This window comes from Cherax quadricarinatus, chromosome 24, assembly GCF_038502225.1.
Source record: "Cherax quadricarinatus isolate ZL_2023a chromosome 24, ASM3850222v1, whole genome shotgun sequence".
Classification (NCBI taxonomy): domain Eukaryota; kingdom Metazoa; phylum Arthropoda; class Malacostraca; order Decapoda; family Parastacidae; genus Cherax; species Cherax quadricarinatus.
Window position 1 is genome coordinate 11,413,549 of NC_091315.1, and position 13,720 is coordinate 11,427,268.

Here is a 13,720-nt window from a genome sequence, read left to right on the forward strand (position 1 = left end):
AAGCGGGATGGGGTTTTAGGGGAACAACAAAGGTTGGCTGTGGTACTCCTAGTTCCTAAAGGCGAGCCATTAACGGTTAAAGATTATCGTGCAATCTCGTTATTATGTGGGGACTATAAAATTTTTGGAAGGATCTTGGCCAACAGAATAAAAAAAGTCCTGGGCAAAGTGATTGACAAGGGACAATATGGGGTGCCGGGCAGGTCTATGTATGAAGGTCACGGTATGATTAGAAGTTTTATTGAAGAAAGAGTAAGATTGGGAGGGGGGGGTATTGGCTATAGATTGGGAGGCGGCATATGATAATGTGGAACGGGAGACGTTATGGAAGATAATGAGATGGCAGGGGTTTGGGGCGGAAATTATATCATGGGCCAAATTAATGTATCTGGAGGCATCTTTGCGTGTGCAGGTGAATGGGAGGTTGGGAGATCGGATTCAGATGGGAAGGGGTTTGCGTCAAGGTTGTCCCCTTTCACAAATTTTTTTTGCTTGTTTTCAAGATCCCTTTTATAGAGGGATAAGGGTTTTATTGGAAGCAAATGGGATGGGTAATGTCAGGGGTGGGGGAGCGGGCATTGTTGGATATGTCGACGACACGACGATTTTGGTGAGAGAAAACATGGATTTGATTCGGGTAGAAAAGTTAGTGAAAGTTTTTGAAAAGGCTACTGGCATGACGATCAACATGGGGAAAACAAAGTATATGAATCTTGGAAAAGGGTCGCGTGAGGAAGGATCGGTAGCTGAAAGGTGGGAAAGGGTGGACCAAATAAAGATATGTGGGATCGTTTATGTAAATGATATCAAGTCAGCACAACAAATAAATTCCGTGCGTATCGTTGATAGTGTTCTGAAGCGTCTTAGTGGGTTAAGAGCTGCTAATTTAAGTTTGCAACAAAGGGTGATAACAACGAATGTGCTGTTATATAGTAAACTATGGCATGTTACGGTAATATTTCCGATACTTTGTTGTGAATTAAAAAGGTTACAAAAAAGTGTTTTTAGATTCATTTGGGGAACAGGGAGCGAATGGTTAAGTAGAGCGGTTGTCACACTCCCGGTTGGCCGTGGAGGGCTGGGTCTTATAGATGTCGAAAAGAGGATAATAAGTATGTATTTAAAACATAGTTATAAGCGGGAGGGGGGGGGGCGAAAGAAGACGGTCTTCATAGGATACATCAGGATATGCGACGGTGGTGGGGGGGTCGGGAGTTCATGATGGGTGAGGCAATGTTACGGGTCTTCATAAACGTGAGGGATCACTCACAAATTAAATTGAGAAATCTTGATAGGGCAGATGGTAAGGCTCTGGTAGCGGCGGTAGAAGGAGTTTATCCGATGTATGATTGGCATAATATTTGGGGGCGTTTAAATAAATTGCGTTTAAAACCTAAAGTCAGAGAAGTTATGTATAGATTTTTACATGGAATCTTGCCGTCAGGAATGGTTTTATTCTATAAGAGAATACGAGAGGATGGGGAATGCAAAGATTGTGGAGGATTGGCGACTATTTATCATACGGTATATTTTTGCGATTGTATTGAACTTATAAGGGTTTGGATGGGTAAGGTTTTAAGGTTAGTGGGGGGAGGGGGTTTGCAGGTTTTGAGGGTTTTAAGTTTAGATATAACTGGGGTGAATAAAAGGGTTGAGAATGCGATTGGGTATATGATTACGGATTATATATACCTGATGTGGGCTATGAGGGAGGCGGACGTGCGGGCAAGAATTAATGCATTGGCAGCAACTTTTTATAGGACACAGTGTAGAAATAAAGGGGTGTATGGAGGGAGATGGGAGAGAGATTTTAGTGAGGGTTATCGAAATTTCACATTAAGGAATTTATGGGATTTGCAAAATGGGTAAGGGGATACAACGGGCTATTTTCCTAGACTTGGGTGTGAGCATGGAGAGCTGTTTATATGGATGTATAATTGAGTTTTAATATCTAGAGGCAATAGGGTTATTACCCCGAGGGTTTCAGCAACTACACAGTTATCATTTAGAAAGGTGTAGCACTACGATTGCATATTTTATCATGTATAAATCATTTCAAGGACTTTATGATGAAAATTGTCAATGAGATTCAAATATGTTATAGGTGTCTTTACTGTTTTTGATTCAATTGTAAGTGGTAAAAAGTGTTTCCTAGCATATAGCAATTGGTTTTTATTTTATGTTATATTTTATGCTGTGTTACAGTGTGCTTTTCAGTAATATTATATTACATGTAACTAGTTTGCATTATTTTTCTTTGTTTTGCTGAGATGTAAAATATCACATCGTAGTTTTGTTTTGTTATATTGGATGTTTTTATAGTGACTTTTAGTATTATCCCGTTTCCTTCTTTGAATACTAAATACCTATGTATATTAAGATCTCGTGATAATCGCCAATATTAATGTTTTGAGTATCGTGGTGCTCTGTTAAGCACCTGAGATCTTAGAATTAGTCTTGCATACGTGTGTTGACAGGCAGAAACCTCACCTAGTATGTGCCTGATGTAGTCTCATGTAGTGCCTAGTATGTGCCTGATGTAGTCTCATGTAGTGCCTAGTATGTGCCTGATGTAGTCTCATGTAGTGTAACGTGTGTGCTTGTGTGTGTCATTGTGCGTGTTTGTTTGTTTTTATCTCTGTTTTATTGTACAATCTTCATAATTTCCAGTGTTTGATGTTTTGTAATATGTAACCTTGTTAGAGATGTTCTTTAACAAATAAAACAATACCACTGTAATGTATAGTGTTGTGTGTGAGTGTATTACCACTGTAATATACGGTGTGTTGTGTGTGTGTGTATTACCATTGTAATATACGGTGTGTTGTGTGTGAGTGTGTATTATCACTGTAATATACGGTGTGTTGTGTGTGAGTGTGTATTATCACTGTAATATACGGTGTGTTGTGTGTGAGTGTATTACCATTGTAATATACGGTGTGGTGTGTGTGAGTGTGTATTACCACTGTAATATACGGTGTGTTGTGTGTGAGTGTATTACCATTGTAATATACGGTGTGGTGTGTGTGAGTGTGTATTATCACTGTAATATACGGTGTGTTGTGTGTGAGTGTGTATTACCACTGTAATATACGGTGTGGTGTGTGCGAGTGTGTATTACCACTGTAATATACGGTGTGTTGTGTGAGTGTATTACCATTGTAATATACGGTGTGGTGTGTGTGAGTGTGTATTACCACTGTAATATACGGTGTGTTGTGTGAGAGTGTATTACCACTGTAATATACGGTGTGTTGTGTGAGAGTGTATTACCACTGTAATATACGGTGTGGTGTGTGTGAGTGTGTATTACCACTGTAATATACGGTGTGTTGTGTGTGAGTGTGTATTACCACTGTAATATACGGTGTGTTGTGTGAGTGTGTATTACCACTGTAATATACGGTGTGTTGTGTGAGAGTGTATTACCACTGTAATATACGGTGTGGTGTGTGTGAGTGTGTATTACCACTGTAATATACGGTGTGTTGTGTGTGAGTGTGTATTACCACTGTAATATATGGTGTGTTGTGTGAGTGTAATACCAATGTAATATACGGTGTGTTGTGTGAGAGTGTATTACCACTGTAATATACGGTGTGGTGTGTGTGAGTGTGTATTACCACTGTAATATACGGTGTGTTGTGTGTGAGTGTATTACCACTGTAATATACGGTGTGTTGTGTGTGAGTGTGTATTACCACTGTAATATACGGTGTGTTGTGTGTGAGTGTGTATTACCACTGTAACATACGGTGAGGTGTGTGTGAGTGTGTAACATACGGTGTGTGTGAGTGTGTATTACCACTGTAACATACGGTGTGTTGTGTGTGAGTGTATTACCACTGTAACATACGGTGTGTTGTGTGTGAGTGTGTATTACCACTGTAACATACGGTGTGTTGTGTGTGAGTGTGTATTACCACTGTAACATACGGTGTGTTGTGTGTGAGTGTGTATTACCACTGTAACATACGGTGTGTTGTGTGTGAGTGTATTACCATTGTAATATACGGTGTGGTGTGTGTGAGTGTGTATTACCACTGTACTGTATGGTGACGTTATTAGGTCTCGGGTTAAGTGCGATTCTAGTGCAGTAATCTTTTGTCGTGTATCTTTTTAATATATTTGTCATTTGTATCGCACTGTTTTAAATAAAATATAAAAAAAAAAGCTTATAGCTATATGTTGAAGTGCTAAGTTTTAAATTTTTATTTTAGACTCATTTGGGTCATTCAAGTGGCATGGCTAATGTCTTAAGACTTGTTCACAATTCTGACTGCATATTTTTTCATTCAAATTTCTTATAATCGTGGCTTGTTTTAAGAAACTACTGGACATTAGCGTTTGCTAACCTTGGTTTAAGTGCTGGGGGAGGGTGGTACGGGGGGTAGCGGCGGTGGTGTTGGTTGTGTGCGAGACATGAGACCCAGACCCAGCATTACCAGTGCGTCGGGACCAGCTTTGCTACTTCGTCCTACATATTTAACCCAGGACTCTTCTGACAACCCTGAGGTAGGTGGTTCTTAGTGCTTGGAAAAGTTTTCACAACTTTTATACCAGAATAGTGCTTCTATTTTGGTATGTGTGGGAACATGGTACCCCCCCCCCCCTCTCTCTCTCAGATTCAGATTGATTCGGATTAATTTAAATCACCTCTTGTTCCTCTACCTCCCTACTTTCCTCCACGTAACTTCTTCAGAATGGTAAATTAGGTATAAGGGCACAGAATTTTTAACAAGCCAGGAAACGTACTAGTGGGGATCAACTGGAAAATAAACATAGACGAGACACAGGGGTGTTAGAAAATATTTCCTCAGTCTCAGGGTGGTCAGAAAGTGGAATGACATCGACGAAGAAGTTGTGGAGGCAGATTCCATACATAGGTTTAAGAATAGTGCGAAATGGCCCACGAGGCTTATGAGAGAGAGAGTGAATCTGGCAAGTTGCAAGTCAAGAGGCGAGGGCAAGGAATTAGGACACAGCCCCTGCAACCACATAATGTGAATACTGAAGCTGTATAGAGGGAACATGGTGAGGTGCAGGAAGAACATAAATAGTGCAGTAGGCCACTGGCCCATGTTAAGGGGAATATATGGTTGTAAAATTCCCTACTTATTCTTTTAATCCACTCTTCTTTTTTGTGTTTTTTTCCTACATTTTTTCACAATTTTAAACTGGGGCCTCATGTTCCTATTGAAAGGTATTACCAGAAGATATTAAAGTAACCCAGTCTGAAAATCAATTTAAGACTCTTCTTAGAAGCCACTTAATCACCCTAGACTAAATGCTAAATACTCAGTACACACTTACTCACCTATGTACTCCCACATCGTAACTTCAACAATCACTTTGAACCTTTTATCCATTGTTGACAGGAATATAATTGAACCATTGTTTTCACAAAAAGCATTTTAGACTATAAATACGTATATCTTTGTATTATACAAATTTTGATTCATTTATAATTTATAATCTGCTGTACAACTATGAAATAATTACTGTCCTACTGTAAAACTATGATATAATCCTTAGTATTAAGTAGTCTGTAAGCCAGTAATGTTAAGTTGGCTCATAATACCTAGGCATAATAGAGGCTCTTTGTATTGCAACCCACTATTGTAAATATAATATCTCAATGTACTGTTTGCAAAGACATAAAATAAATAAATCAATAAACAAATAAATAAATAAATAAATGTTCTTTTGCGATCTTATATGTGGCTATCCTGTGTCTGTCAGCCAGCGTGGCTATCATGTGTCTGTCAGCCAGCGTGGTTATCATGTGTCTGTTAGCCAGCGTGGTTATCATGTGTCTGTCAGCCAGCGTGGCTATCATGTGTCTGTCAGCCAGCGTGGTTATCATGTGTCTGTCAGCCAGCGTGGTTATCATGTGTCTGTCAGCCAGCGTGGTTATCATGTGTCTGTCAGCCAGCGTGGTTATCATGTGTCTGTCAGCCAGCGTGGCTATCATGTGTCTGTCAGCCAGCGTGGTTATCATGTGTCTCAGCCAGCGTGGTTATCATGTGTCTGTCAGCCAGCGTGGTTATCATGTGTCTGTCAGCCAGCGTGGTTATCATGTGTCAGCCAGCGTGGCTATCATGTGTCTGTCAGCCAGCGTGGCTATCATGTGTCTGTCAGCCAGCGTGGTTATCATGTGTCTGTCAGCCAGCGTGGTTATCATGTGTCTGTCAGCCAGCGTGGTTATCATGTGTCTGTCAGCCAGCGTGGTTATCATGTGTCTGTCAGCCAGCGTGGTTATCATGTGTCTGTCAGCGAGCGTGGCTATCATGTGTCTGTCAGCGAGCGTGGCTATCATGTGTCTGTCAGCCAGCGTGGTTATGTGTCTGTCAGCCAGCGTGGTTATGTGTCTGTCAGCCAGCGTGGTTATCATGTGTCTGTCAGCCAGCGTGGTTATCATGTGTCTGTCAGCCAGCGTGGCTATCATGTGTATCAGCCAGCGAGGCTATCATGTGTCTGTCAGCCCGCGTGGTGATCATGTGTCTGTCAGCCAGCGTGGTTATCATGTGTCTGTCAGCCAGCGTGGTTATCATGTGTCTGTCAGCCAGCGTGGCTATCATGTGTCTGTCTACCAGCGTGGCTATCATGTGTCTGTCAGCCAGCGTGGCTATCATGTGTCTGTCAGCCAGCGTGGTTATCATGTGTCTCAGCCAGCGTGGTTATCATGTGTCTGTCAGCCAGCGTGGTTATCATGTGTCTGTCAGCCAGCGTGGTTATCATGTGTCAGTCAGCCAGCGTGGTTATCATGTGTCTGTCAGCCAGCGTGGCTATCATGTGTCTGTCAGCCAGCGTGGCTATCATGTGTCTGTCAGCCAGCGTGGTTATCATGTGTCTGTCAGCCAGCATGGCTATCATGTGTCTGTCAGCCAGCGTGGTTATCATGTGTCTGTCAGCCAGCGTGGCTATCATGTGTCTGTCAGCCAGCGTGGTTATCATGTGTCTGTCAGCCAGCGTGGCTATCATGTGTCTGTCAGCCAGCGTGGCTATCATGTGTCTGTCAGCCAGCGTGGTTATCATGTGTCTGTCAGCCAGCGTGGCTATCATGTGTCTGTTAGCCAGCGTGGCGATCATGTGTCTGTCAGCCAGCGTGGCTTTCATGTCTGTCAGCCAGCGTGGCTATCATGTGTCTGTCAGCCAGCGTGGTTCTCATGTGTCTGTCAGCCAGCGTGGCTATCATGTGTCTGTCAGCCAGCGTGGTTATCATGTGTCTGTCAGCCAGCGTGGCTATCATGTGTCTGTCAGCCAGCGTGGTTATCATGTGTCTGTCAGCCAGCGTGGTTATCATGTGTCAGCCAGCGTGGTTATCATGTGTCTGTCAGCCAGCGTGGTTATCATGTGTCTGTCAGCGAGCGTGGCTATCGTGTCTGTCAGCGAGCGTGGCTATCATGTGTCTGTCAGCCAGCGTGGTTATGTGTCTGTCAGCCAGCGTGGTTATCATGTGTCTGTCAGCCAGCGTGGTTATCATGTGTCTGTCAGCCAGCGTGGCTATCATGTGTATCAGCCAGCGTGGCTATCATGTGTCTGTCAGCCAGCGTGGTTATCATGTGTCTGTCAGCCAGCGTGGTTATCATGTGTCTGTCAGCCAGCGTGGTTATCATGTGTCTGTCAGCCAGCGTGGCTATCATGTGTCTGTCTACCAGCGTGGCTATCATGTGTCTGTCAGCCAGCGTGGCTATCATGTGTCTGTCAGCCAGCGTGGTTATCATGTGTCTGTCAGCCAGCGTGGTTATCATGTGTCTGTCAGCCAGCGTGGTTATCATGTGTCTGTCAGCCAGCGTGGTTATCATGTGTCAGTCAGCCAGCGTGGTTATCATGTGTCTGTCAGCCAGCGTGGCTATCATGTGTCTGTCAGCCAGCGTGGCTATCATGTGTCTGTCAGCCAGCGTGGTTATCATGTGTCTGTCAGCCAGCATGGCTATCATGTGTCTGTCAGCCAGCGTGGTTATCATGTGTCTGTCAGCCAGCGTGGCTATCATGTGTCTGTCAGCCAGCGTGGTTATCATGTGTCTGTCAGCCAGCGTGGCTATCATGTGTCTGTCAGCCAGCGTGGCTATCATGTGTCTGTCAGCCAGCGTGGTTATCATGTGTCTGTCAGCCAGCGTGGCTATCATGTGTCTGTTAGCCAGCGTGGCTATCATGTGTCTGTCAGCCAGCGTGGCTTTCATGTCTGTCAGCCAGCGTGGCTATCATGTGTCTGTCAGCCAGCGTGGTTCTCATGTGTCTGTCAGCCAGCGTGGCTATCATATGTCTGTCAGCCAGCGTGGTTATCATGTGTCTGTCAGCCAGCGTGGCTATCATGTGTCTGTCAGCCAGCGTGGTTACCATGTGTCTGTCAGCCAGCGTGGTTATCATGTGTCTGTCAGCCAGCGTGGCTATCATGTGTCTGTCAGCCAGCGTGGTTGTGTCTGTCAGCCAGCGTGGCTATCATGTGTCTGTCAGCCAGCGTGGTTATCATGTCTGTCAGCCAGCGTGGCTATCATGTGTCTGTCAGCCAGCGTGGCTATCATGTGTCTGTCAGTCAGCGTGGCTATCATGTGTCTGTCAGCCAGCGTGGTTATCATGTGCCTGTCAGCCAGCGTGGTTATCATGTGTCTGTCAGCCAGCGTGGTTATCATGTGTCTGTCAGCCAGCGTTATCATGTGCCTGTCAGCCAGCGTGGTTATCATGTGTCTGTCAGCCAGTGTGGTTATCATGTGTCTGTCAGCCAGCGTGGTTATCATGTGTCTGTCAGCCAGCGTGGCTATCATGTGTCTCAGCCTGCGTGGCTATCATGTGTCTGTCAGCCAGCGTGGTTATCATGTGTCTGTCAGCCAGCGTGGCTATCATGTGTCTGTCAGCCAGCGTGGCTATCATGTGTCTGTCAGCCAGCGTGGTTATCATGTGTCTGTCAGTTAGCGTGGTTATCATGTGTCTGTCAGCCAGCGTGGCTATCATGTGTCTGTCAGCCAGCGTGGTTATCATGTGTCTGTCAGCCAGCGTGGCTATCATGTGTCTGTCAGCCAGCGTGGCTATCATGTGTCTGTCAGCCAGCGTGGTTATGTGTCTGTCAGCCAGCGTGGCTATCATGTGTCTGTCAGCCAGCGTGGCTATCATGTGTCTGTCAGCCAGCGTGGCTATCATGTGTCTGTCAGCCAGCGTGGCTATCATGTGTCTGTCAGCCAGCGTGGCTATCATGTGTCTGTCAGCCAGCGTGGCTATCATGTGTCTGTCAGCCAGCGTGGTTATCATGTGTCTGTCAGCCAGCGTGGCTATCATGTGTCTGTCAGCCAGCGTGGTTATCGTGTGTCAGCCAGCGTGGTTATCATGTGTCTGTCAGCCAGCGTGGTTATCATGTGTCTGTCAGCCAGCGTGGCTATCATGTGTCTGTCAGCCAGCGTGGCTATCATGTGTCTGTCAGCCAGCGTGGCTATCATGTGTCTGTCAGCCAGCGTGGTTATCATGTGTCAGCCAGCGTGGCTATCATGTGTCTGTCAGCCAGCGTGGTTATCATGTGTCTGTCAGCCAGCGTGGCTATCATGTGTCTATCAGCCAGCGTGGTTATCATGTGTCTCTCAGCCAGCGTGGTTATAATGTGTCTGTCAGCCAGTGTGGTTATCATGTGTCTGTCAGCCAGCGTGGTTATCATGTGTCTGTCAGCCAGCGTGGTTATCATGTGTGTCAGCCAGCGTGGTTATCATGTGTCTGTCAGCCAGCGTGGTTATCATGTGTCTGTCAGCCAGCGTGGTTATGTGTCTGTCAGCCAGCGTGGTTATCATGTGTCTGTCAGCCAGCGTTATCATGTGCCTGTCAGCCAGCGTGGCTATCATGTGTCTATCAGGCAGCGTGGTTATCATGTGTCTTTCAGCCAGCGTGGTTATCATGTGTCTGTCAGCCAGCGTGGTTATGTGTCTGTCAGCCAGCATTATCATGTGTCTGTCAGCCAGCGTGGCTATCATGTGTCTGTCAGCCAGCGTGGTTATCATGTGTCTGTCAGCCAGCGTGGTTATCATGTGTCTGTCAGCCAGCATTATCATGTGTCTGTCAGCCAGCGTGGCTATCACGTGTCTGTCAGCCAGCGTGGCTATCATGTGTCTGTCAGCCAGCGTGGTTATCATGTGTCTGTCAGCCAGCGTGGCTATCATGTGTCTTTCAGCCAGCGTGGTTATCATGTGTCTGTCAGCCAGCGTGGTTATCATGTGTCTGTCAGCCAGCATTATCATGTGTCTGTCAGCCAGCGTGGCTATCACGTGTCTGTCAGCCAGCGTGGCTATCATGTGTCTGTCAGCCAGCGTGGTTATCATGTGTCTGTCAGCCAGCGTGGCTATCATGTGTCTGTCAGCCAGCGTGGTTATCATGTGTGTCAGCCAGCGTGGTTATCATGTGTCTGTCAGCCAGCGTGGTTATCATGTGTCTGTCAGCCAGCGTGGCTATCATGTGTCTGTCAGCCAGCGTGGCTATCATGTGTCTGTCAGCCAGCGTGGCTATCATGTGTCTGTCAGCCAGCGTGGCTATCATGTGTCTGTCAGCCAGCGTGGCTATCATGTGTCTGTCAGCCAGCGTGGCTATCATGTGTCTGTCAGCCAGCGTGGTTATCATGTGTCTGTCAGCCAGCGTGGTTATCATGTGTCTGTCAGCCAGCGTGGTTATCATGTGTCTGTCAGCCAGCGTGGCTATCATGTGTCTGTCTGCCAGCGTGGCTATCATGTGTCTGTCAGCCAGCGTGGCTATCATGTGTCTGTCAGCCAGCGTGGCTATCATGTGTCTGTCAGCCAGCGTGGCTATCATGTGTCTGTCAGCCAGCGTGGCTATCATGTGTCTGTCAGCCAGCGTGGCTATCATGTGTCTGTCAGCCAGCGTGGCTATCATGTGTCTGTCAGCCAGCGTGGTTATCATGTGTCTGTCAGCCAGCGTGGCTATCATGTGTCTATCAGCCAGCGTGGTTATCATGTGTCTCTCAGCCAGCGTGGTTATAATGTGTCTGTCAGCCAGTTTGGTTATCATGTGTCTGTCAGCCAGTGTGGTTATCATGTGTCTGTCAGCCAGTGTGGTTATCATGTGTCTGTCAGCCAGCGTGGTTATCATGTGTCTGTCAGCCAGCGTGGTTATCATGTGTGTCAGCCTGCGTGGTTATCATGTGTCTGTCAGCCAGCGTGGTTATCATGTGTCTGTCAGCCAGCGTGGTTATGTGTCTGTCAGCCAGCGTGGTTATCATGTGTCTGTCAGCCAGCGTTATCATGTGCCTGTCAGCCAGCGTGGCTATCATGTGTCTATCAGGCAGCGTGGTTATCATGTGTCTTTCAGCCAGCGTGGTTATCATGTGTCTGTCAGCCAGCGTGGTTATGTGTCTGTCAGCCAGCATTATCATGTGTCTGTCAGCCAGCGTGGCTATCATGTGTCTGTCAGCCAGCGTGGTTATCATGTGTCTTTCAGCCAGCGTGGTTATCATGTGTCTGTCAGCCAGCGTGGTTATCATGTGTCTGTCAGCCAGCATTATCATGTGTCTGTCAGCCAGCGTGGCTATCATGTGTCTGTCAGCCAGCGTGGCTATCATGTGTCTGTCAGCCAGCGTGGTTATCATGTGTCTGTCAGCCAGCGTGGCTATCATGTGTCTGTCAGCCAGCGTGGTTATCATGTGTGTCAGCCAGCGTGGTTATCATGTGTCTGTCAGCCAGCGTGGTTATCATGTGTCTGTCAGCCAGCGTGGCTATCATGTGTCTGTCAGCCAGCGTGGCTATCATGTGTCTGTCAGCCAGCATGGCTATCATGTGTCTGTCAGCCAGCGTGGCTATCATGTGTCTGTCAGCCAGCGTGGCTATCATGTGTCTGTCAGCCAGCGTGGTTATCATGTGTCTGTCAGCCAGCGTGGCTATCATGTGTCTATCAGCCAGCGTGGTTATCATGTGTCTCTCAGCCAGCGTGGTTATAATGTGTCTGTCAGCCAGCGTGGTTATCATGTGTCTGTCAGCCAGCGTGGCTATCATGTGTCTGTCAGCCAGTGTGGTTTTCATGTGTCTGTCAGCCAGCGTGGTTATCATGTGTCTGTCAGCCAGCGTGGTTATCATGTGTGTCAGCCAGCGTGGTTATCATGTGTCTGTCAGCCAGCGTGGTTGTCATGTGTCTGTCAGCCAGCGTGGTTATGTGTCTGTCAGCCAGCGTGGTTATCATGTGTCTGTCAGCCAGCGTTATCATGTGCCTGTCAGCCAGCATGGCTATCATGTGTCTATCAGCCAGCGTGGTTATCATGTGTCTGTCAGCCAGCGTGGTTATCATGTGTGTCAGCCAGCGTGGTTATCATGTGTCTGTCAGCCAGCGTGGTTGTCATGTGTCTGTCAGCCAGCGTGGTTATGTGTCTGTCAGCCAGCGTGGTTATCATGTGTCTGTCAGCCAGCTTTATCATGTGCCTGTCAGCCAGCGTGGCTATCATGTGTCTATCAGCCAGCGTGGTTATCATGTGTCTTTCAGCCAGCGTGGTTATCATGTGCCTGTCAGCCAGCGTGGTTATCATGTGTCTGTCAGCCAGCATTATCATGTGTCTGTCAGCCAGCGTGGCTATCATGTGTCTGTCAGCCAGCGTGGTTATCATGTGTCTTTCAGCCAGCGTGGTTATCATGTGTCTGTCAGCCAGCGTGGTTATCATGTGTCTGTCAGCCAGCATTATCATGTCTGTCAGCCAGCGTGGCTATCATGTGTCTGTCAGCCAGCGTGGTTATCATGTGTCTTTCAGCCAGCGTGGCTATCATGTGTCTATCAGCCAGCGTGGTTATCATGTGTCTCTCAGGCAGCGTGGTTATAATGTGTCTGTCAGCCAGTTTGGTTATCATGTGTCTGTCAGCCAGCGTGGCTATCATGTGTCTGTCAGCCAGTGTGGTTATCATGTGTCTGTCAGCCAGCGTGGTTATCATGTGTCTGTCAGCCAGCGTGGTTATCATGTGTGTCAGCCAGCGTGGTTATCATGTGTCTGTCAGCCAGCGTGGTTATCATGTGTCTGTCAGCCAGCGTGGTTATGTGTCTGTCAGCCAGCGTGGTTATCATGTGTCTGTCAGCCAGCGTTATCATGTGCCTGTCAGCCAGCGTGGCTATCATGTGTCTGTCAGCCAGCGTGGTTATCATGTGTCTGTCAGCCAGCGTGGCTATCATGTGTCTGTCAGCCAGCGTGGCTATCATGTGTCTGTCAGCCAGTGTGGTTATCATGTGTCTGTCAGCCAGCGTGGTTATCATGTGTCTGTCAGCCAGCGTGGTTATCATGTGTGTCAGCCAGCGTGGTTATGTGTCTGTCAGCCAGCGTGGTTATCATGTGTCTGTCAGCCAGCGTGGTTATCATGTGTCTTTCAGCCAGCGTGGTTATCATGTGTCTGTCAGCCAGCGTGGTTATCATGTGTCTGTCAGCCAGCATTATCATGTGTCTGTCAGCCAGCGTGGCTATCATGTGTCTGTCAGCCAGCGTGGTTATCATGTGTCTGTCAGCCAGTGTGGCTATCATGTGTCTGTCAGCCAGCGTGGTTATCATGTGTGTCAGCCAGCGTGGTTATCATGTGTCTGTCAGCCAGCGTGGTTATCATGTGTCTGTCAGCCAGCGTGGCTATCATGTGTCTGTCAGCCAGCGTGGCTATCATGTGTCTGTCAGCCAGCGTGGCTATCATGTGTCTGTCAGCCAGCGTGGCTATCATGTGTCTGTCAGCCAGCGTGGCTATCATGTGTCTGTCAGCCAGCGTGGTTATCA

General features: G+C 47.1%; 1 protein-coding gene across 4 annotated transcripts in view; it reads left to right on the forward strand.

The window, feature by feature from the left end:
* The window catches only part of LOC128690816 (kelch-like protein 20), a 165,852-nt gene that overhangs the window by 42,764 nt on the left and 109,368 nt on the right, over positions 1-13,720 (forward strand). Inside the window, exon 1 of one of the 4 annotated variants that reach the window (XM_053779547.2) lies at positions 4,367-4,515. The exons of the other annotated variants lie outside the window; for them this stretch is intronic. The gene's annotated coding sequence lies outside the window, so the exon portion shown is untranslated. Of the gene's footprint in view, positions 1-4,366; positions 4,516-13,720 lie in introns of those variants that run through there. 4 annotated transcript variants of the gene reach the window in all.